The sequence below is a fragment of the Cherax quadricarinatus genome, chromosome 82 (assembly GCF_038502225.1).
Source record: "Cherax quadricarinatus isolate ZL_2023a chromosome 82, ASM3850222v1, whole genome shotgun sequence".
Lineage (NCBI taxonomy): Eukaryota > Metazoa > Arthropoda > Malacostraca > Decapoda > Parastacidae > Cherax > Cherax quadricarinatus.
This window is the reverse complement of record NC_091373.1, coordinates 8,319,009-8,345,165: the sequence shown is the minus strand read 5'-3', so window position 1 is coordinate 8,345,165 and position 26,157 is coordinate 8,319,009. Positions and strand designations below refer to the sequence as shown.

Here is a 26,157-nt window from a genome sequence, read left to right as displayed (position 1 = left end):
AAAATGTCACGGTAAAAAGAAACGTATGGATAGAATAGAGAAATAGGAAAAAGAGGTGGGTAGACAGGATGAGAGGTAAGAGAGGTGGGTAGACAGGATGAGAGGTAAGAGAGGTGGGTAGACAGGATGAAAGGTAAGAGGTGGGTAGACAAGATGAGAGGTAAGAGAGGTGGGTAGACAGGATGAAAGGTAAGAGGTGGGTAGACAAGATGAGAGGTAAGAGAGGTGGGTAGACAGGATGAAAGGTAAGAGGTGGGTAGACAAGAGGAGAGGTAAGAGAGGTGGGTAGACAGAAGGAGAGGTAAGAGAGGTGGGCAGACAGGATGAAAGGTAAGAGGTGGGTAGACAAGAGGAGAGGTAAGAGAGGTGGGTAGACAGGATGAGAGGTAAGAGAGGTGGGTAGACAGGATGAGAGGTAAAAGAGGTGGGTAAACAAGATGAGAGGTAAGAGAGGTGGGTAGACAGGATGAGAGATAAGAGAGGTGGGTAGACAGGATGAGAGATAAGAGAGGTGGGTAGACAGGATGAGAGATAAGAGAGGTGGGTAGACAGGATGAGAGGTAAGAGAGGTGGGTAGACAGGATGAGAGATAAGAGAGGTGGGTAGACAGGATGAGAGATAAGAGAGGTGGGTAGACAGGATGAGAGGTAAGAAGAGGTGGGTAGACAGGATGAGAGGTAAGAAGAGGTGGGTAGACAGGATGAGAGGTAAGAAGAGGGGGGTGGACAGGATGAGAGGTAAAAGAGGTGGGTAAACAAGATGAGAGGTAAGAGAGGTGGGTAGACAGGCTGAAAGGTAAGAGAGGTGGGTAGACAGGATGAAAGGTAAGAGAGGTGGGTAGACAGGATGAGAGGTAAGAGAGGTGGGTAGACAGGATGAGAGGTAAGAGAGGTGGGTAGACAGGATGAAAGGTAAGAGAGGTGGGTAGACAGGATGAGAGGTAAGAGAGGTGGGTAGACAGGATGAGAGGTAAGAGAGGTGGGTAGACAGGATGAGAGGTAAGAGAGGTGGGTAGACAGGATGAGAGGTAAGAGAGGTGGGTAGACAGGATGAGAGGTAAGAGAGGTGGGTAGACAGGATGAAAGGTAAGAGAGGTGGGTAGACAGGATGAAAGGTAAGAGAGGTGGGTAGACAGGATGAGAGGTAAGAGAGGTGGGTAGACAGGATGAGAGGTAAGAGAGGTGGGTAGACAGGATGAGAGGTAAGAGAGGTGGGTAGATAGGATGAAAGGTAAGAGAGGTGGGTAGACAGGATGAGAGGTAAGAAGAGGTGGGTAGACAGGATGAGAGGTAAGAGAGGTGGGCAGACAGGATGAGAGGTAAGAGAGGTGTGTGGACAGGATGAGAGGTAAGAGAGGTGGGTGGACAGGAAGAGAGGTAAGAGAGGTGGGTAGACAGGATGAAAGGTAAGAGAGGTGGGTAGACAGAACGAAAGGTAAGAGAGGTGGGTAGACAGGATGAGAGGTAAGAGAGGTGGGTAGATAGGATGAGAGGTAAGAGAGGTGGGTAGATAGGATGAGAGATAAAAGAGGTGGGTAGACAGGATGAGAGGTAAGAGAGGTGGGTAGACAGGATGAGAGGTAAGAGAGGTGGGTAGACAGGATGAGAGGTAAGAGAGGTGTGTGGACAGGATGAGTAGTAAGAGAGGTGGGTGGACAGAATGAAAGGTAAGAGAGGTGGGTAGACAGGATGAGAGGTAAGAGAGGTGGGTAGACAGGATGAGAGGTAAGAGAGGTGTGTGGACAGGATGAGTAGTAAGAGAGGTGGGTAGACAGGATGAGAGGTAAGAGAGATGGGTAGACAGGATGTGAGGTAAGAGAGGTGGGTAGACAGGATGAGAGGTAAGAGAGGTGTGTGGACAGGATGAGAGGTAAGAGAGGTGGGTAGACAGGATGAGAGAGGTGAGGTTAACTGGTCTGGTTCCTGTGAGAGTTTTAACAGCAGTTTTGTCACATAGTAATGAGTATATAAACCTCTTAAAATGGGCGGTTAATTGGCAAATCAACCCTTGAGGGTCACCAAGGTCGCATAGAACCTGTTAACCATCAGTCACATACGTCTGTCACTTGATTAATGGGGGGTTTAAAGTCTATCGATTACATTAGGATCATTAAGGCTACACATAACCTCTCCATCACACAAGAATACTTTAATCCCTAAAATAGGGAATGAATTCTTACCATATACAACTATACACTGCGAGAAATACACCTTTGGTGTATATCCTGTCTCATCAAGTCGTAATAAAACAAATACAAACAAACCACGGAACGGGTGGGGTTTGAACCCATGGCAAAGCCAAGTGCGTTAACCAGCCGGCCGAGTGGTTAACGCACCGGCCTGTTATTTCTAGGACTCTCTTGCCATGAGTTCAAATCCCACCGTGGTTTATATATATTATATATATATATATATATATATATATATATATACACCTTGCAGATACACAACCTATTTTAGCTCGTAGTTTTTATAGATTTGTTTTATTTATTATCGTTTTGTTTTTAATATTAAAGATGGTTTAGATATTTATCTATAAATTAATAGGATTTGTAATTATTTTCATTAAGTTGAGAACTCAAATTTGTGGAAATAAGTGACCCACTGGGAAATAATTTTGCCCAGATACGTATTGGAAATGTCCTTCCGTCCAGCGACCGATTGGAAATATGCTTCCGTCCAGTGGCCCACTGGAAATAACCTTCCGTCCAGTGACCCACTGGAAATAACCTTTCGTCCAGTGGCCTACTGGAAATAACCTTCCGTCCAGTGACCCACTGGAAATAACCTTCCGTCCAGTGACCCACTGGAAATAACCTTCCGTCCAGTGACCCACTGAAAATAACCTTCCGTCCAGTGACCCACTGGAAATAACCTTCCGTCCAGTGGCCTACTGGAAATAACCTTCCGTCCAGTGACCCACTGGAAATAACCTTCCGTCCAGTGACCCACTGAAAATAACCTTCCGTCCAGTGGCCCACTGGAAATAACCTTCCGTCCAGTGACCCACTGAAAATAACCTTCCGTCCAGTGGCCCACTGGAAATAACCTTCCGTCCAGTGGCCCACTGGAAATAACCTTCCGTCCAGTGACCCACTGGAAATAACCTTCCGTCCAGTGACCCACTGGAAATAACCTTCCGTCCAGTGGCCCACTGGAAATAACCTTCCGTCCAGTGACCCACTGGAAATAACCTTCCGTCCAGTGGCCCACTGGAAATAACCTTCCGTCCAGTGACCCACTGGAAATAACCTTCCGTCCAGTGACCCACTGGAAATAACCTTCCGTCCAGTGACCCACTGGAAATAACCTTCCGTCCAGTGGCCCACTGGAAATAACCTTCCGTCCAGTGGCCCACTGGAAATAGCCTTCCGTCCAGTGGCCCACTGGAAATAACCTTCCGTCCAGTGGCCCACTGGAAATAACCTTCCGTCCAGTGGCCCACTGGAAATATCCTTCCGCCCAGTTTATCCAGCCTCCCAAAACCACGTTTTCTGGCGAAGCGAATCAAATGGACCTTGAAACGTTTACTGTAAAAACGTTTTTTTTTCTTCAGTTCGTGTTTTCACAGCAGCGAAGCGGCTGTTTTCCCTCTCCCCTCCCACTTCCCCTCTCCCCTCCCACTTCCCCTCTCCCGTATTTCCCTCTCTATTCCCCTCTGGGAAAATAAGGGTGGTGGGCGCCTCTCCATTGGTAACACTGATCATCAAATATGTTTCCCCTCTGTCTATTGATCTATCGGTCTTGTCAGCATACGTGGCTTGTTAATCTGTGAATCTATTAGGAAAGCATTCTATTCTGGCCAGTCTATCATCATTTCTTCCTCTGAAATCTATTTAGCAAGTCTATTCAACTGTCGAATCCATCAGTGCATTAGTATAGTCTATTCTTTTGCAATCCTATTGGTCTATCGCCCTACTTGATCAGTTTATCAACCCTCCATTCATCAGTCGATATACCAGTCAGTTCACCAGTCACTTTAAGGCTCAGTTCTCTAAGTCACTAAGTTATCAGTCATAATGCTCGGTTAATTTAAGGCTCGGTTCCCTAAGTCATCAGTCATAATGCACAGTTAATTCTTAAAACAGTCACTAAATTCTCCTTCAGTCAATTCTGCTACAGTCAGTGTTGACACAATTGATACCTTAACACTTACTTAAGCTTCATCGTTCAGTAATTTATATCATCAGTCTCATCAAACTGTCAGTTCACCAGTTATTGCTAATAGCAGCATCTGTACTTGTTTCTGTTAAAAGCTTTTTAGGGGTCTATTAGCACATCTGATTATCTCTTGGAACCGATAGATCCATTTATCTATTCAGAGATGGATTTTGCAATACGCTAGAGTATCATTATTATTATCATTATCATTATTGTTATTATTATTATTATTATTATTATTATTATTATTATTATTATTATTATTATTATTATTATTATTATTATTATCGAATTTCTTCTGCTGCAAGGCTCGGGGACTGATTACCTCTTCTCCTATTGTCGTCGTATATAATCCCTGTATTGAACTGAAGAAGCACTTGATTTGGCGAAACGTCTTCAAATAAAGATGGCGAAGTCTTGCACATATATTTATTTCCCCGTTTACTTCCCCTTCCTTCTCTTCTTCCTCTTTAGTCGACGAAACCGACATATTGATAAATTAGACACTTGTGCGACACTTAAGTATCTTCATTGTCGAAACATTTACACAATAAAGATAATCAAGCGTCCCATTCATCCTCCTTTCCTTAATAAAATCCCTCACACACTTTATTTCCCCAGTCCACTAGTGGACGTAACTCTTCAGTGTATCTCGTCCCTCTCCAATACGTCTCGTCCCTCTCCAATACGTCTCGTCCCTCTCTAATACGTCTCGTCCCTCTCTAATGCGTCTCGTCCCTCTCCAATACGTCTCGTCCCTCTCCAATGCGTCTCATCCCTCTCCAATACGTCTCGTTCTCCCTGACGCTCCGCTTGCGATGGAAATTACGGTGACAGTCGACACCGCGACTCCGGAAAAAGGAATTCTGGTCTCGAGAGTTGATTATCAGTGCTTGCTAAGGGAAAAATTTCTGGAGTTAAGTTTAGTGGAAGATCAGAGAGTCAGCGTTCTTAGCTCTGACACCAGGAAATTGTGCTGCCTTCTGGAAATGTGGAGGCCTTGCTTTAATTTGTGATGACGCTTATGCTTGTACGACTAGCAAATTATTATTATTATTATTATTATTATTATTATTATTATTATTTATTATTATTATTATTATTATTATTATTATTATTATTATTATTATTATTATTATTATTGTCATTATTGTCATTATCATTATTATTATTATTGTCATTATTATTGTCATTATAATCATAACTATTATTATTATTATTATTACTATTATTTTATTATTATTTTATTATTATAAGTGTTATTAATAATAATAATAATTGATATAATTCCATAATTGGTCATAATTTTGGTCATTTTCATTTTCATATTTTTCTTTTAAGCCCAAATAGATTTTGTGTTTTTGTTTTGCCTGAGGTTGTGCGCAAGTTCCTGTCCCTGGGGATCTTCCTATATTCACCCTTAAATATTTATGCAGCCATATTTTTTAATTAGTCTAGAGAGTGTATACATATGTATACTAACATCACCACTACCACCACCACTACCACCATCACTACCACCATCACTACCACCATCACCACCACTACTGTTGCAACCCCTGAATGGGTTACAATGATTATTATGTATATGTAATGTATATTACCTTTTCATTTAATTTTATATTGCTTATATTTGCGATAATAGCTAAATCGCAAATGTATTGCCTTATATTGTTATTTGACGTAGCTTATGTTGTTAGGATGTACATAAAATGTGCTCAGTTAGTCTTGATTGTCAAACTACTGTAATTATCGCTTGTCGCTCGTTATACTGCCGGCTTCTGAGCTGCAGTTGTCCACGTAGCTATCACGTGATCGAGGGGGGGGGGGTGTCCTCACCTCTCGTGAAGTAGTCAGTCTGCTGGAGACTCGCTTGGTGGTTGGACAGATTGTCTGTCTCATTATTCTTGTTAGTTCTGTAGAACTTTGTTCACAGAACATTATAAAGACTTAGTGATTTTCGACGTTGTACTGAGGTTGTGTGTCACATAGACACTCTGAGTATCTCAGGTCCTTAGCTATAGCTTCTGACCTAATTTTGTACTGGTTCCTGTGTATTGTCACAGTCACAGTTTTACCTATGCTGAACATAGATTCAGTATTATGGGAGTTTTGTAACTTTTGTGGAGGATCTGCTGATGGTCCCTACTTAGTGTCGTTATATTATCTCCTTGATCCTGATTTTGTCGCAGTCGCATATTGCATTGCTATTGGGCTTAGCATTCTTTGTTGTACAAGCAGACTGTTCGGGTTGCCAGTCGGTCAAGAAGTTAGTTTATTTGAGGACTTTGTCAGTCACTTGTTTAAGTCTTATTCGAGTCTTGAGACATAGCTAACTACTTAAGAGCACTTACACGCATACACACACTTGTACATATTTGTAATATCTTATTAAATGTTAATGTACCTGACGGTACTTAAGAATTATAAATGTGATATGTGCTTTCAGCACAATAATATTGAACTCGAGAGATTGATTTTATTTTGATTGCTGTGATTTAATTTACTTTGATAATATACCTCTAGACAACTTACTACTTAATAAATTTATTAAATTTTAATTTCTCTAGTTAGTAGCCTACCATTTGTAATCCTAAAGCACTATTGAACCATACTGAATTATAATGGATAATTGGACAAGGATACTGACTACTTGTTACGAAAACCCAGTAACAGGCTGGATGCTAGAAGGGCAGTCCTTTCTAGTATTCACTGGAGATCTTTAAGCTTTTAGAATCGCGTTTTTTGTAACAACTACCACCATCACTACCACCATCACTACCACCATCACTACCATCACTACCACCATCACTACCACCATCACTACCATCACTACCACCATCACTACCACCATCACTACCACTACTACCACCATCACTACCACCATCACTACCACCATCACTACCACCATCACTACCACTATTGCCACCATCACCACTACTACTACCATCACCGCCACCACTACCACCATCACCGCCACCACTACCACCATCACCAGCACTACCACCATCACCACCACCACGACTACCATCATCACTACCACCATCACCACCACCATTACTACCATCATCACTACCACCATCACCACCACTACTACCATCATCACTACCACCAATACCACCATCACCACCACTACTACCATCATCACTACCACCAATACCACCACTACCACCATCACCATCACCACCACCATCACCATCACCACCACTACCACCATCACCACCACTACTACCATCATCACTACCACCAATACCACCATCACCACCACTACCACCATCACCACCACTACTACCATCATCACTACCACCAATACCACCATCACCACCACTACCACCATCACCACCACCATCACCATCACCACCACTACCACCATCACCCCCACTGCTGGCTACCACCATCACTACCACCATCACCACCGTCACCACTACTACCATCACCATCACTACCACCATCACTACCACCATCACTACCACCATCACTACCACCATCACCACCATCACCACCACTATCACCACCACTATCACCATCACTATCACCATCACTACCACCATCACCACCACCACCACCATCACCACCACCACTACCATCACTACCATCACCACCACTACTACCATCACCACCATCACTGCCGTCACCGCCACTACTACCACCATCACTACCACCATCACCACCACTACTACCATCATTACCACCATCACCACCACTACTACCATCGCTACCACCATCACCACCACTAATACCATCACTACCACCATCACTGCCATCACCACCACAATCACCACCACCATCACCACCACTACTACTACCATCACCACCACCACTACCACAATCACCATCACCACCACTACTACCATCACCATCACTACCACCATCACCACCACTACTACTACCATCACCACCACCACTTCCACCATCACCACCACTACTACCACCATCACTACCACCATTACCTCCACCACCACCATCACCACCACTACTACCATCACCACCATCACTACCACCATCACCACCACCATCACCACCACTACTATCACCATCACTACCACCATCATCACTACCACCATCACTACCACCATCACCACCACCATCACCACCACCATCACCACCATCACCACCATCACCATCACTACCACCATCACCATCACTACCATCACCATCACTACCTCCACCACTACCACCACCACTATCACCATCACTACCACCATCACCACCAGTACTGCCACCATCACTACCACTACTGCCACCATCACTACCACCACCACTACTGCCACCATCACTACCACCATCACTACTGCCACCATCACTACCACCATCACCACCACTACTACCACCACCACCACTACCATCACCACTACTACCATCACTACCACCATCATTACCACCATCACCACCACCACTACTACCATCACTACCACCACTACCACCATCACTACCACCATCACCACCACTACTACCACCATCACCACTACTACCATCACCACTACTACCATCACCACCACTGCCATCACTACCACCATCACTACCACCATCACTACTATCACTACCACCATCACCACCACTATCACCATCACTACCACCATCACCACTACTACCACCATCACTACCATCATCACTACTATCACTACCACCATCACTACCACCATCACCATCACTACCACCATCACCACTACTACAACCATCAGTACCACCATCACCACCACCACCACTACTACCACCACCACTACCACCATCACTACCACCATCACCACCACTACTACCATCACTACCACCATCACTACAACCATCACCACCACCACCACCACCATCACTACCACCATCACCACCACTACTGCCACCATCACTGCCACCATCACTACCACCATCACCACCACTACTGCCACCATCACTACCACCATCACTACCACCATCACCACCACTACTGCCACCATCACTACCATCACTACCACCATCACTACCACCATCACCACTACTGCCACCATCACTACCACCATCACCACCATCACTACCACCATCACCACCATCACTACCACCATCACCACCACCATCAACACCTCTACTACCACCATCACTACCACTACTACCACCATCACCACCATCACTACCATCACCACTACTACCACCACCATCACTACCACCATCAACACCACTACTACCACCATCACTACCACCATCACTACCACCATCACTACCACCATCAACACCACCATCAACACCACTACTACCACCATCACTACCACAATCACTACCACCATCACTACCACCATCACTACCATCATCACCACTACTACCACCATCACTACCACTATCACTACCACCATCACCACCACCACTACTACCACCATCACTACCACTATCACTACCACCATCACCACCACCACTACTACCACCATCACCACCACTACCACCATTACTACCACCATCACCATCACTACCACCATCACCACCACTACTACCATCACTACCACCATCACTACCACCATCACTACCACCACCACCACCATCACCACCACTACTACCACCACCACTACCATCACTACCACCATCACCACCACTACTACCACCATCACTACCACCATCACCACCACCACTACCACCATTACTACCACCATCACCACCACTACCACCATCACTACCACCATCACCACTACTACCACCATCACCACCACTACCACCATCACCACCACCATCACCACCACCACTACCATCACTACCACCATCACTACCACCATCACCACCACTACTATCACCATCACCACCACCATCACCACCACTACTACCACCACTACCACCATCACTACCACCATCACCACTACTACCACCATCACTGCCACCATCACCACCACCACTACCACCATCACCACCACTACTACCACCATCACCACCACCATCACCACCATCACCACCACCACTACCACCATTACTACCATCACCACCACTACCACCATCACTACCACCATCACCACCACTACTACCACCATCACCATCACTACCACCATCACCACTACCACCATCACCATCACTACCACCATCACCACTACCACCATCACTACCACTACTACCATCACCATCACTACCACCATCACCACCACTACCACCATCACCACCACCATCACTACCACCATCACCACCACCACTACCATCACTACCACCACCACCATCACCACCACTACCATCACTACCACCATCACCACCACTACTATCACCACCACCACTACCATCACTACCACCATCACCACCACTACTATCACCATCACCACCACCATCACCATCACCACCACCACTACCATCACTACCACCATCACCACCACTACTATCACCATCACTACCACCATCACCATCACCACCACCACTACCATCACTACCACCATCACCACCACTACTATCACCATCACTACCACCATCACCACCACCACCACCACTACCATCACTACCACCATCACCATCACTACCACCATCACCACCACCATCACCACCACCATCACCATCACTACCACCATCACCACCACTACCATCACTACCACCATCACCACCACTACCATCACTACCACCATCACCACCACTACTATCACCATCACCACCACCATGACTACCACCAGGTGGGCGGATATATGTCATGTGTCAGCTCTTCCCTCTGGCGATTCTACCACAAAACAGTAAAACTTTTATTGAAATCAAATGTTGAAAGTGTCAACAGAAAAAAATCCTAAAATATAATGATAGGTAAAGAGAAACAGAAAATAAATAAATGAAATTGTGGCAAAGTGAAAATGAAGAAACAGCCAGAAACAGAGAACAGAAACAGAACAGAAACAGGTAATTTTAATCTACTTGTCGACATATTCCGTTTTCAACAGTTTAAACAGTAAATAAACAGAGGGTGGACGAAGGCTCGAACCTTGGTCCGTAAATTAACAATCCACCCTTCTGTTTATCCACTGCCAGTTGTTTACAATATGAGTCAAATTTAATCATCGTTTAGGTCACGTGGAATGAAAACCTCTAAAAAAATGAAAGAAAAAGACCCAACAGGAAAATAATGCAAAGCGATGATGGATAACTGAAACAGTGAGGGAGAGAATAAGGGAAGGAATAGGATGCAAGAAAGGGGAGATAAAAAGGTTATTAAGTCCTCTACAGGTGACTTAGCTTTTACCTCAACAACCGAAGCTCTTCAGTGTGCTCATCCTCGTACAGCTCACTCCAGGCCCCATCCTACTTACCTGCCTCATCTCACTCAACATCCATCCAATCCTGCCCATGACACTGCCTCTACTCTTGACCTCATCAAAGACCCATGTGACTTCAATCTACACACAGGCCGTCCAAACTATTATTCACATCAAAACCTCTCCTAGAGCTCTCCCACTCTCCCACGCCTCTCCTAGAACTCTCCCACGCCTCTCCTAGAGCTCTCCCACTCTCTCACGCCTCTCCTAGAGCTCTCCCACTCTCCCACGCCTCTCCTAGAGCTCTCCCACTCTTCCACGCCTCTCCTAGAGCTCTCCCACTCTCCCACGCCTCCCCTAGAGCTCTCCCACGCCTCTCCTAGAGCTCTCCCACTCTCCCACGCCTCTCCTAGAACTCTCCCACGCCTCTCCTAGAGCTCTCCCACTCTCCCACGCCTCTCCTAGAGCTCTCCCACTCTCCCACGCCTCTCCTAGAACTCTCCCACGCCTCTCCTAGAGCTCTCCCACTCTCTCACGCCTCTCCTAGAGCTCTCCCACTCTCCCACGCCTCTCCTAGAGCTCTCCCACTCTTCCACGCCTCTCCTAGAGCTCTCCCACTCTCCCACGCCTCCCCTAGAGCTCTCCCACGCCTCTCCTAGAGCTCTCCCACTCTCCCACGCCTCTGCTGCAGCTCTCCCACTCACACCTCGCCTTGTCGCCATGGTCTGGAACGATCTTTCCAGACGATGGAGCTGAACTCTTTTTCCAGATTGAGGGACTGACCACCTAAAATACTTTTCTCCAAGGTTGATGGACTGATTACATCTTCATTTCAGTGCTTTCACTACTGGGCAAGCGGTACAAAATACCCTCAGTGAAAAGTAGGGGAGCCATTGGTACACTAAGTGTCCGGGGCCCAAGACTGTTCAACAGCCTCCCACCAGGTATAAGGGGAATTACAAATTGACCCCTGGCTGCCTTCAAGAGGGAGCTGGAGAGGTACTTAAAGTCAGTGCTGGATCAGCCAGGCTGTGGTTCGTACGTTGGACTACGTGCAGCCACCAGTAACAATCTGGTTGATCAGACCCTGATCCACCGGGAGGCCTGGTCGAGGACCGGACCGCGGGAGCGTTGATCCCCAGAATACCCTCCAGGTAGACTACACCTGCCTTTGTATTTGGCTGGAGAAGCCTACTTTGTAGGCGACACGTTTCAACAATAAACGGTATTTTATACCGTTTTCAATACAACAGAAAAACAAGTAAGGGTCGCACCATAGTCCCGAAGGTGAGAGGGTACTGTGTTAGCCCTGACAGTCCCTAACACAGCCCCTAACACAGCCCCTGACACAGCCCCTGACAGCTCTTTTAATAAACAAGTTGTGTTTTTTGTCATAATTATCACGAGACACTATGACATTCCTCTCAGTGGTTGTGTTTGGTGACACACATGGTAGTGTCACCAAACAAACACACTGTCTTGGTGCTGGTAAAACATTGTTTCTTGAGTAATTTGTTTTGTTGTTGCCTTTATTCTTTGTTTTCCTTCTTGTAATGTGTTTATTCAAATATTCGTCACGAAGAAAAAATAAGGGAAAAATAGAAAAGAGTAATGAAGAAAGCAGAAGAAAAGTTGAAAGAAGAATGTAGAGAAGAATGAGGCAGATATTTGAAAGTAAAGATGAAGAGATAATGACAAGAATGAAAAAGAAGGAAGAGGAGGAGAAGGAGAATAAGGGAGAGGAGGAGGAGAAGGTAGTTTGAAAGAAAAATAATAACTTTCTCGTCAGTATTTCTAAGAGAGTGATCAAAGAGGCATACATACACACACACACACACACACACACACACACACACACACACACACACACACACACACACACACACACACACACACACACACACACATAGAGGTTAGAAACACACACACACACACACACACACACACACACACACACACACACACACAAATCTGAACCATAGTTGCTTCACAGCCACATCAGAGATAAAAAGACAGTAAACACCAGGCAATTCGACTGAAGAAGGAAGGAGGAGAGCTCACGAGAAACGACAGGGAAGTCTGAGAATTGTTGACCAAACGATTTATAACATTCTCAGTGTTGAAAAGGATACATATAAACGTACAGAACACAACATACACAACGGAAAGATTCGAAAAAAAAAACTTTTGGTGGAGCTGGATATATCAAAGGCAGTGTAACCTGACGAGGTTTCACTATAGTCTGTGAAACGGAGTAGAAACACTGTGTGAACCCTTGAGTAAAATCTACAAACTTGGGATAGTTGCCTGAGATCTAAAAGACAGAAAATATAGTGTCTGTATTTAAGAAAAGAGATAGACGGGAAAAGTTGAACCACAGACCACGATCACTAGTAAGCGTGTCATGCAAGGTAATGGAAAAGATAATCAAGGGGAGAGTGGAAGAGCCTTTGGATTCACAAACAACCAACACGAATTCAAAGATAGCAGATCTTGTCTTCCCAACCTGTTGGAGTTGTATGACAAAGCGATGGAGGTGAGACGGGAGAGGGATAGATAGATTTCCTAAAACTGCATAAAAGGCATTTGCCACTGAACACCACAAGACAGAGGTAAAAACAGGAGGTGAAGGAAAAAATAACAGGGAACGAACTCCAATGGATCAAAGAGAACCTTATGAAAAGGAAGTAAAGGATGTCAGAGAAGAAATGCCAGTATGGGAGGTGAGCAAAAACCAGAGTTCTATAAGGATCTGTGTTAGAACCGATGCTGTTTCTCGTTAATGTGAATGACATACCAGATGGGATAGAATCAGATGTGTCCCTGTTTGCAAATGATGTAAAACTAATAAAAATGAAATCAGATGAGAACAGGGAAAGGCTACAAACAGATCTGGACAAACTTCAAGATCGGTAAGGTAAGTGGTTGGCAATATAAACACAAATGCAGTATAATGTGATCCTTTATTGACTACGTTTCGCCCACACAGTGGGCTTTTTCAAGTCACAAACAGAACTACCTGGGGTGGAAGGAACGCGAGTATTTATAGTCCGGCTGAGGTCAGGTGAAGAATGCTGCATCTGATGATGTACCGAGTGGGGTTATAGAGTCTAAAAACTTGGGTAGCTTAGAAAGGAGATTGGATAAGTTTGTGAGCAGACCTTCTACAGTGTTCTTCTTCATCGCTATCCCACATAAGAACACTGTAGAAGGTCTGCTCACAAACTTATCCAATCTCCTTTCTAAGCTACCCAAGTTTTTAGACTCTATAACCCCACTCGGTACATCATCAGATGCAGCATTCTTCACCTGACCTCAGCCGGACTATAAATACTCGCGTTCCTTCCACCCCAGGTAGTTCTGTTTGTGACTTGAAAAAGCCCACTGTGTGGGCGAAACGTAGTCAATAAAGGATCACATTATACTGCATTTGTGTTTATATTGCCATTGTGTCGGTATTTTATACCATTTATTTCCAAGGTAAGTGGTTATTTGAATTCAACCCCAGCAAGTGCAAGGCTATGAAGACTGGACACGGAATATGCTCTGGAGACAGAAACTGTAAACATCACTCAGAGAAAAAGACCAAGGTGTGAACATAGTACCAGGCATATCGCTGGAGGTTCACATCACCCAATAACCTCTGCATCCAGTGCTCGCCTTGCAAATTTAGGACGAGTTTTCAGGAATTTCAACAAAGAGTCAATGTGAACCTTGTATACGACATATGTCAAGCCCATCTTGGAGTATGAAGCGCCAGCATAGAGCCCAAACCTAAAAAAAATGTAAGGAAGTTGGAGATAGTGCAGAAGTATACAACGAGACTATTGAGAAGCTAAGGGAAAGGAACTATAAAGAGAGGATGACAGAACGGAGCCTGAAGACATAAGAACATAAGAACATAAGAAAGGAGGAACACTGCAGCAGGCCTGTTGGCCCATACTAGGCAGGTCCTTTACAATTCATCCCACTAATAAACATTTGACCAACCCAATTTTCAATGCTACCCAAGAAATAAGCTCTGATGTGCAAGTCCAACTCAAATCCAACCCCTCCCACTCATGTACTTATCCAACCTAAATTTGAAACTACCCAAAGTCCTAGCCTCAATAACCCAACTAGGTAGACTGTTCCACTCATCAACTACCCTATTTCCAAACCAGTACTTTCCTATGTCCTTTCTAAATCTAGGGAAGACATGATAATAACATACAAAATACCTAGATGAATTAATAAAGTAAACTAGGATAGACTATTTTAGAGGCGGGAAGCGGGTACTCAGGGGCACGGGTGGAAGTTAAAAATACATGAATGTGTGTGTGTGTGTGTGTACTCACCTATATGTGGTTACAGGGGTTGAGTCAGCTGGTCCCGCCTCTTCACTTGTCGCTACTACATCCACTCTCTCCCTGCTTCATGAATCTTATCGTACTTCTTCTTAAATCTATGTATAGATCCTGTATGTGTGTGTGTGTGTGTGTGTGTGTGTTGCGGCATGTTTCCTACATGATCCATCAAGTTGTTTAGTCATGTGGTTTTTTAGAGACCAGCTGCGGATGCGAATTTTAAAATTCGTTTCAATGATATAAATATGAGTTTTAAACTCCTAAAACTATTAAACTGGAGCGTGCTTCAAATTTATGATAAAACTATATTGCGTTTGAAAAATTTACTGGTTGACATTTAAAATTATATATATACTGTCTAGCAGAGTTTCCCCCAGGCGTCTACCACTACCCTCCCTTCTCTCTCACTCTCTCTCCCTCTCTCTCCCTCCTCTCACTCTCCCTCAATTTCTTCCTCTCCTTCTCTGTCTCTCTCCTTCCCTCTCTTCTTCACACTCCTGTAATCTACATAGTACTCCCTCCCTCCCTGACTCTAACACATACTCCCACATACACTCCTACGCACTCCCCCCCCCCCCACACACACACACTCGCTCACTCACTTTACCACAGAATATCCCTCGAAAATGTATTTCACAGGCCACTATAACTAGTTTTCTCCTGTGCACAGTCACTGAAACGCAGTGAACCCAAATGGCACGTTTGTAGCCTGCAAAGCTGACAACTTACTTGGCGACTTACCTATCAGCTTACCTATCAGCTTACCTACCAGCTTACCTATCAGCTTACCTATCAGCTTACCTACCAGCTTACCTATCAGCTTACCTATCAGCTTACCTACCAGCTTACCTATCAGCTTACCTATCAGCTTACCTATCAGCTTATATGACAGCTTACCTAGCAGCTTATCTGACAGCTTAACATCTTACCTGACAGGTTTTCAGAATAAAGATACCCAGATGTTGCACGTGTCCCATTTATCAACTTCTCAGCCTTCTAAAACATAGATTCACGAATTGTTGGTTGCTTTGTACACTTTGAACCGGGGGAAAAAAAATCGTGTCACAATACCATGGCTGCTGGAACAAATCAGAAAATCCACCACACACAAAACACCATCCAGTTTTGATTTCCAATTTGTAGTCTTGCGAGTCGTGCCATTAATGTTTGATACCTCCCGTTTTGTGTATATGACTGCGTGTCTTAAATTTTAACGGAGGAGCTCGGCTATTGTTGTTCGTTGCCAGTGGGGTTGAGAATATGGGATTGGGATGGATTGTGTTGGATTGTGTTAAGTCTGTTTACATTTAGGAGTGCATGCAGAAATCCCCTTAATATGCGGAGTATTGTCGATAGGTCGAAGACTATGTTGGTGATGGGAGGGAGGAGTGTGCAGTTGTTGGTGATGGGAGGGAGGAGTGTGCAGTTGTTGGACTTCCGGAAGATTAGCTGGGAAATGGGGAAGGAGTATTTTTTAAGAAAATTGAAAGGATAGGATAGAGTCAACTGCTGGGCAGGTGGAAAGGATTTCGTAAAGGATAGGGAGGGATGGGGATACTGGTGTGGGTGGTTAGTCCTGCTCTGGCCTTTCTATGTCATTTTTTTCTGCCCTTTATCCAACAGGATAAGGGGGGGGAGAGGGGTAAAGATAATGAATACTGGAAATTTCATTCCCTTCACATCTCTCTCTCTCTCTCTCTCTCTCTCTCTCTCTCTCTCAATACCACAGTCAGTATATTCACCACCTTGCACATACGCAACAGCAGTCAACCACAATACTTAGTAATTTATAGCCTCTTATTCCCCTCGTGTCGTCAGCCTCTCTCCACAGACACAGGTCTCCCTTAGTGCCAACATTCTCTTGTCGTGGATCTCGTTTGCATAATGAAAGGCAATCTTTTCAAATCTAATTCGTTTCGTATTCTTTTGTACCTTTCTCTGTGCTGCTGGCTGCACCTTGGCTGTGTTGAATGACTTCATGCTGACGTACGTACTTAACTGTATTAAAAGGTTGTTCTCTTGTGTTATGTTTTTCACGACTCTATCTGGGCCTGTCTCTCTCTCTCTCTCTCTCTCTTCTCTCTCTACATATTTTCATGATGTTAAATATTCAAGGATACACACACACACACACACACACACACACACACACACACACACACACACACACATACACACACACACACGACAGGAGAGATATGGGGGGACATGATAACGACATACAAAATACTGAGAGGAATTGACAAGGTGGACAAAGAATGTTCCAGAGATGGGGCACAGCAACAAGGGGACACAGTTGGAAGTTGAAGACACAGATGAATCACAGGGATGTTAGGAAGTATTTCTTCAGCCACAAAGTTGTCAGGAAGTGGAATAGTTTGGGAAGCGATGTAATGGAGGCACGATCCATACATAGCTTTAAGCAGAGGTATGATGAAGCTCACGGTTCAGGGAGAGTGACCTAGTAGCGACCTGGAGTTTACCTGGAGAGAGTTCCGGGGGTCAACGCCCCCGCGGCCCGGTCTGTGACCAGGCCGCCTGGTGGATCAGAGCCTGATCAACCAGGCTGTTACTGCTGGCTGCACGCAAACCAACGTACGAGCCACAGCCCGGCTGATCAGGAACCGACTTTAGGTGCTTGTCCAGTGCCAGCTTGAAGACTGCCAGGGGTCTGTTGGTAATCCCCCTTATGTATGCTGGGAGGCAGTTGAACAGTCTCGGGCCCCTGACACTTATTGTATGGTGTCTTAACGTGCTAGTGACACCCCTGCTTTTCATTGAGGGGATGTTGCATCGTCTGCCAAGTCTTTTGCTTTCGTAGTGAGTGATTTTCGTGTGCAAGTTCGGTACTAGTCCATCTAGGATTTTCCAGGTGTATATAATCATGTATCTCTCCCGCCTGCATTCCAGGGAATACAGGTTCAGGAACCTCAAGCGCTCCCAGTAATTGAGGTGTTTTATCTCCGTTATGCGCGCCGTGAAGGTTCTCTGTACATTTTCTAGGTCAGCAATTTCAATTGCCTTGAAAGGTGCTGTTAGTGTGCAGCAATATTCCAGCCTAGATAGAACAAGTGACCTGAAGAGTGTCATCATGGGCTTGGCATCCCTCGTTTTGAAGGTTCTCATTATCCATCCTGTCAGTTTTCTAGCAGATGCGATCGATACAATGTTATGGTCCTCGAAGGTGAGATCCTCCGACATGATCACTCCCAGGTCTTTGACGTTGGTGTTTCGCTCTATTTTGTGGCCAGAATTTGTTTTGTACTCTGATGAAGATTTAATTTCCTCGTGTTTACCATATCTTAGTAATTGAAATTTCTCATCGTTGAACTTCATATTGTTTTCTGCAGCCCACTGAAAGATTTGGTTGATGTCCGCCTGGAGCCTTGCAGTGTCTGCAATGGAAGACACTGTCATGCAGATTCGGGTGTCATCTGCAAAGGAAGACACGGTGCTGTGGCTGACATCCTTGTCTATGTCAGATATGAGGATGAGGAACAAGATGGGAGCTAGTACTGTGCCTTGTGGAACAGAGCTTTTCAACGTAGCTGCCTCGGACTTTACTCTGTTGACTACTACTTTCTGTGTTCTGTTAGTGAGGAAATTATAGATCCATCGACCGACTTTTCCTGTTATTCCTTTAGCACGCATTTTGTGCGCTATTACGCCATGGTCACACTTGTCGAAGGCTTTTGCAAAGTCTGTATATATTACATCTGCATTCTTTTTGTCTTCTAGTGCATCTAGGACCTTGTCGTAGTGATCCAATAGTTGAGACAGACAGGAGCGACCTCTTCTAAACCCATGTTGCCCTGGGTTGTGTAACTGATGGGTTTCTAGATGGGTGGTGATCTTGCTTCTTAGGACTCTTTCAAAGATTTTTATGATATGGGATGTTAGTGCTATCGGTCTGTAGTTCTTTGCTGTTGCTTTACTGCCCCCTTTGTGGAGTGGGGCTATGTCTGTTGTTTTTAGTAACTGTGGGACGACCCCCGTGTCCATGCTCCCTCTCCATAGGATGGTAAAGGCTCGTGATAGGGGCTTCTTGCAGTTCTTGATGAACACGGAGTTCCATGAGTCTGGCCCTGGGGCAGAGTGCATGGGCATGTCATTTATCGCCTGCTCGAAGTCATTTGGCGTCAGGATAACATCAGATAGGCTTGTGTTAACCAAATTCTGTGGCTCTCTCATAAAAAAATCATTTTGATCTTCGACTCTCAGTCTGGTTAGTGGCTTGCTAAAAACTGAGTCATATTGGGACTTGAGTAGCTCACTCATTTCCTTGCTGTCATCTGTGTAGGACCCATCTTGTTTAAGTAAGGGCCCAATACTGGACGCTGTTCTCGACTTTGATTTGGCATAGGAGAAGAAATACTTTGGGTTTCTTTCGATTTCATTTATGGCTTTTAGTTTTTCCCACGATTCCTGACTCCTATAAGATTCCTTTAGCTTAAGTTCGATGTTTGCTATTTCTCAGACCAGTGTCTCCCTACGCATATCAGATAGATTGACCTCTTTTAGCCGCTCTGTTATTCTTTTCCGTCGCCTGTAAAGAGAGCGCCTGTCTCTTTCTATTTTACATCTACTCCTCCTTTTTCTTAGAGGAATAAGTCTTGTGCATACATCGAGTGCCACCAAGTGAATCTGTTCTAGGCATAAGTTGGGGTCTGTGTTGCTTAGTATATCTTCCCAGCTTATATCGGTTAGGACTTGGTTTACTTGGTCCCACTTTATGTTTTTGTTATTGAAGTTGAATTTGGTGAATGTTCCCTCGTGACTAATCTCATTTTGTCGGTCTGGGGCTCTGCGCATACATGTCTGAACCTCAATTATGTTGTGATCTGAGTATATTGTTTTTGATATGGTGACATTTCTTATCAGATCATCATTGTTAGTGTAGATGAGGTCTAGTGTATTCTCCATTCTAGTAGGCTCTATTATTTGCTGGTTTAAATTGAATCTTGTGCAGAGATTTAAAAGCTCGTGTGAGTGTGAGTTTTCATCAGAGCTGCCTCCTGGTGTTATTACTGCAACAATATTATTTGCTATATTCCTCCATTTTAGGTGCCTTAAGTTGAAATCCCCCAGGAGCAAGATGTTGGGTGCAGGAGCTGGAAGATTTTCCAGACAGTGGTCAATTTTTAACAGCTGTTCCTGGAATTGCTGGGATGTTGCATCCGAAGGCTTGTAGACTACCACAATGACTAGGTTTTGGTTCTCGACCTTTACTGCTAAAACTTCCACTACATCAATTGAGGCATTAAGCAGTTCTGTGCAAACAAGTGACTCTGCAATGTACAGGCCAACCCCCCCCCCCCCTTTTGCCTGTTCACTCTGTCACATCTGTATAGGTTGTAACCTGGGATCCATATTTCGTTGTCTAAGTGATCCTTTATGTGGGTCTCAGTGAAAGCCGCGAACATTGCCTTTGCCTCTGCAAGCAGTCCACGGATGAAAGGTATTTTGTTGTTTGTTGCTGGCTTTAAACCCTGTATATTAGCAAAGAAGAATGTCATCGGACTGGTGGTATTGTTGGTACTGGGGGGGATTTTTTTTCCGGCATTAATATCTGTATCTGTTGGTTTGGAGTGGAGGCCATCGACTGTGGTTCCACTCCAGGAATGACTGGATTTGGTGTACAATTTCTGCCATTTCCTGCCAGTTTTTTTTTCCTTCCTGGCACTAAAAAACCTCTCCCTCTTGAGTGGCTGTGGCTACCCAGGTTTTCCCATGGCCTGGATGTTTTGTATCTTTTTGTCCCCTTTAGATGGTGTGCCTGGCAATTTAAGTTATAGCACAGTCTTTCCTGTACTGAAGAGGTACACATTTCAGGGTGAAAAAGCTTACAGGAAGGGAGTTTGCATTTTCCTGTTGTCATATGGGCACGGCATTTTCTAGGGTGGTCATAGTTGCACGTCCCATCTGTTTTTCCAGATTTCCCATGTCTGCAGATACCAAGTGCATAGTATGTGCACAGGCTTGGTTTCCGTTTGCCTTGGGTTTCTGTGACTGTATTCCCTGTTGGTGCATGTTTACCTGTCTTATTCCTATCTTCCCTAGCACCAACAATGGAACTCCCACCAGTTGTTTTTGGTAATATATCCTCACTATTGCTAGTGGAGTCGTCTTGTTTACTATTTCCTGTTGTATTTCTTGTTTGCAATATTGGTTTTATCTTATCTTTGACTACACTTGTTTCCCCACTACGGCTCCTGTCCCCTTTGAGGTCATTTATATGCATTCCTTCCTGTGTATAATTCCCGACTACCTGGACAAAATCTCCAGCTTCACCATTACTATCTCCCAGGACAGCACCTCCAGCTTCACCATTACTGTCTCCCAGGACAGCATCTCCAACTTCACCATTACTGTCTCCCAGGACAGCATCTCCAGCTTCACCATTACTGTCTCCCAGGACAGCACCTCCAGCTTCACCATTTCTGTCTCCCAGGACAGCACCTCCAGCTTCACCATTACTGTCTCCCAGGACAGCACCTCCAGCTTCACCATTACTGTCTCCCAGGACAGCACCTCCAGCTTCACCATTACTGTCTCCCAGGACAGCGCCTCCAGCTTCACCATTACTATCTCCCAGGACAGCACTATCAGCCCCACATTTACTGACTACCAGGACATCACCTCCAGCCTTACAGTTTCTGACTACATGGCCAGTATCAAGGGCAGTACCATTCAGCCCAGACTTTTTATGTTCCCATCTGTTGTAGAAAGCTTCCAGGTTGTCTATGAAAGCAGCTTTGATGTTATCCTCTTTTAATACCCTTGTGATTTTAGTCCACAGATTTATCTCCTTTGGGCATACCCAAAAACACTTCCCTGTTTTAATACTGCTTGTAGCTAGTTCTTGGATATTTGCACAAGGGGCGTGACACCAATTTCCACAAAAATGACAATTTATTCATGTGGAAGCCCGTTTGTTTGATTTATTGCAGACTACACACAGCTTCATAATGATTTGAATGGTTGATTTACTGTAATTCTACTAGCAACCTCTTGAATACTCTATTAATAACCTCTTTAAGTAAAGCTCCTGGCGGGGCCAGGAGCTAGAACTCGACCCCTGCAACCTCAACTGAGTACACACACACACACACACACACACACACACACACACAATAACTGTTGTAGCATATGGGCGCCTAGCAAACCTCAGAACAGCATTCCGACATCTTAATAAGGAATCGTTCAGGACCCTGTACACCGTGTACGTTAGGCCCATATTGGAGTATGCGGCACCAGTTTGGAACCCACACCTATCCAAGCACGTAAAGAAACTAGAGAAAGTGCAAAGGTTTGCAACAAGACTAGTCCCAGAGCTAAGAGGTATGTCCTACGAGGAGAGGTTAAGGAAATCAACCTGACGACACTGGAGGACAGGAGAGATAGGGGGGACATGATAACGACATACAAAATACTGAGAGGAATTGACAAGGTGGACAAAGACAGGATGTTCCAGAGATTGGACAAAGTAACAAGGGGACACAGTTGGAAGCTGAAGACACAGATGAATCACAGGGATGTTAGGAACTATTTCTTCAGCCACAGAGTAGTCAGTAAGTGGAATAGTTTGGGAAGAAGCATGTAGTGGAGGCAGGATCCATACATAGCTTTAAGCAGAGGTATGATAAAGCTCACGGCTCCCAGGGAGTGACCTAGTAGCGATCAGTGAAGAGCAGGCCTGGGGAGGGGCTCGGACTCGACCCCTACCCCGCAAGCCTCAACTAGGTGAGTACAACCAGATACACACACACACACACACACACACACACACACACACACACACACACACACACACACACACACACACACACACACACACACACACACACACACACACACACACACACACACACACACACACACACACACACACACACACACACACACACACACACACACACACACACACACACACACACACACACGCACACACACACACACACACATACACACACACACACACACACACACACACACACACACACACATATAACACACACACACACACACACACACACACACATACACATACACACACACACACACACACGCACACACACGCACACACAACACACACACTACACACACACACACACACACACACCACACACACACACACACACACACCACACACACACACACACGCACACACACACACACACACACACACACACACACACACACACACACACACACACACACACACACACACACACACACACACACACACACACTGTCGTTAATGATAAATCACCAGTCATTATAAAAAAATATCTCTAAAGCAATCCTAATAAAAGTAATAAAATAACTATTATCATAATTATTGCTAATGACTATAATAATACTAATTCCACTGCTACTTCTACTACTTCTACTACTACTACTGCTAATAATAATAATAATAATAATTAATAATAATAATAAACTTTAACGTAACTCATAATTTACTAAAGTAACACTTACAGACAGTAATTAGTAATAAAAAATCCTTGTTCGGGGATTTGTGTTTTTACTCTGGTAATTGAAACGGAAAAAATATTACCCATGACCCCCTACCCATCACTCTAACTGTCCCCATGACACTCCCCTTCCCATTAATACCCATCTCCCATTCTCCAATCTCCATAGGCCACCCCAATATAGGTCCCCCACTCTCCTGCCTCGGGTCACCCACCAAGGCAGGGTGACCCGAAAAAGAAGAAACACTGTCATCATTATTCACTCCATCACTGTCTTGTACCGTGTGAATTTCATGGCTACGGCTTTTTATGTTCGTGTTCCATCGCTTTTAAAGTCTGGCCAACATTGAGCGGCCTCGCGTTGTTGTGAGTCCAAATCCGCATTACGTGATATATTACCAAGTATTAAATGTGGCTTGCAATGTTTCAACATTGTGCAGGTTGAAACTGGTGCCGGTGTTGCATGTGTCATTGTTCATTATTTATTTACGAGTCCCCTTGACCACTGAAAATAATTGTATATATATATATATAGTATATATATATATATATATATATATATATATATATATATATATATATATATATATATATATATATATATATAAACACTTTGTCCCACGTGTAAATTATCTTGTCTCGTCACTGAAATCAATTTTAAATACGTCAAAATTCCACAAGATAAATGCTCACGAAGTTGTTTTCTAGTATTGCAGTGATGTAGTTCCTTGTTTATACTGTAAGAAATAACAACCTCCCGTTCCCCTTTAAAACAATCATCACGACAACGAATATTTCCATTTGTTTTGATTGTTTTGGTGATCCTTCTTATTTCTTGAGTTAATTTTTGGTTCATGGACTTTTGCATGTGCATATGTGTATAATTTGTCAAAGAAAATTTCACATGGTTCCAAGCCTACGTGTTTTGCTATGATGTGGTTGGCTGATTTAGGCATTCGTGGTTTGGATATTTTGATTTATGGAGGGTACTTGTGTAGTCTTAGTTCCTGAGGCGCTGGTGAAAATACAAGATGGTTGTCAAGATCCAATAATTCTTGTAAATTTTGTGTAGTTGCTGGAGTTTAACGGGAAGTGTTTCCTTGATATTAGGATACTTAACGTAGTTCCTCAACTTTACAGAAGCTACAACAGCTACTTAAGTAGCCTCGAGGTATACAATCACTGTTTCTGGTTCCTTGACACCGCAGCGAGTTTTATATACCATTACTGTTTCCTAGTAGGAAAGGAATCTAGTTTCCACCGTCTCTCGATCTGGAGACGTTTAAACCTGTGACTCAGACATGGATATCGTACGTGGTTCCTTTTCCTTAATCTAGAGATAATGAACCTCCTTCCTAGATATAACTCCTATAATAAAGACATATTTAACGTAGTTCCTCAATCTAGAAGTGGATTAGTTTCCAGAATCTCATAAACTAGAAGCATTTGGATGTGGGTCTTGTGTTAGGAGAGCGTCAGGATCTGTGCCGCCTTAATGTACACACTTGGCGTGGTTCTTCGGTTTACAGATGGCAATTGAAGTGGTTGGGTAGTTACCGTGTGTAAGGGAGACAGACGGTGAGGAGGAGGGAAGCTTGGAGACAGTGGGGAGTCTCTCGCAGGATGGGATCTCCAACACGACTGAACTGGGTTGCTGGTAGCCAGCCAATGAAAGTGGCCAGACTCACTCACTCTCTCTCTCTCTCTCTCTCTCTCTCTCTCTCTCTCTCTCTCTCTCTCTCTCTCTCTCTCTCTCTCTCTCTCTCTCTCTCTCTCTCTCTCTCTCTCTCTCTCCCACAGATACGCTCGCGTCACCCACTCTAGGAAAGAGAGAGACGCATACACGAATATATGCGTATACATGCACACAAGACTAATGTGCATATGTATGTGCTGTTATACTTGACTACCAAAACAAATGCGAACTGGTATTGTGTGTGTCTCAGTGTGTGTGTGTGTGTGTGTGTGTGTGTCAGTGTGTGTGTGTCAGTGTCACAATCTACATTAA

At 44.4% G+C, this 26,157-nt stretch overlaps 1 protein-coding gene across 1 annotated transcript in view; it reads right to left on the bottom strand.

Annotated features, from left to right (window-relative positions):
• The window catches only part of LOC128702850 (G-protein coupled receptor dmsr-1-like), a 102,703-nt gene extending 76,884 nt beyond the window's left edge, over positions 1 to 25,819 (bottom strand). The window contains exon 1 of the mRNA XM_070102586.1: positions 25,707 to 25,819. The gene's annotated coding sequence lies outside the window, so the exon portion shown is untranslated. The remainder of the gene's footprint in view (positions 1 to 25,706) is intronic.
• Between the last annotated feature and the right edge of the window lie 338 nt (positions 25,820 to 26,157).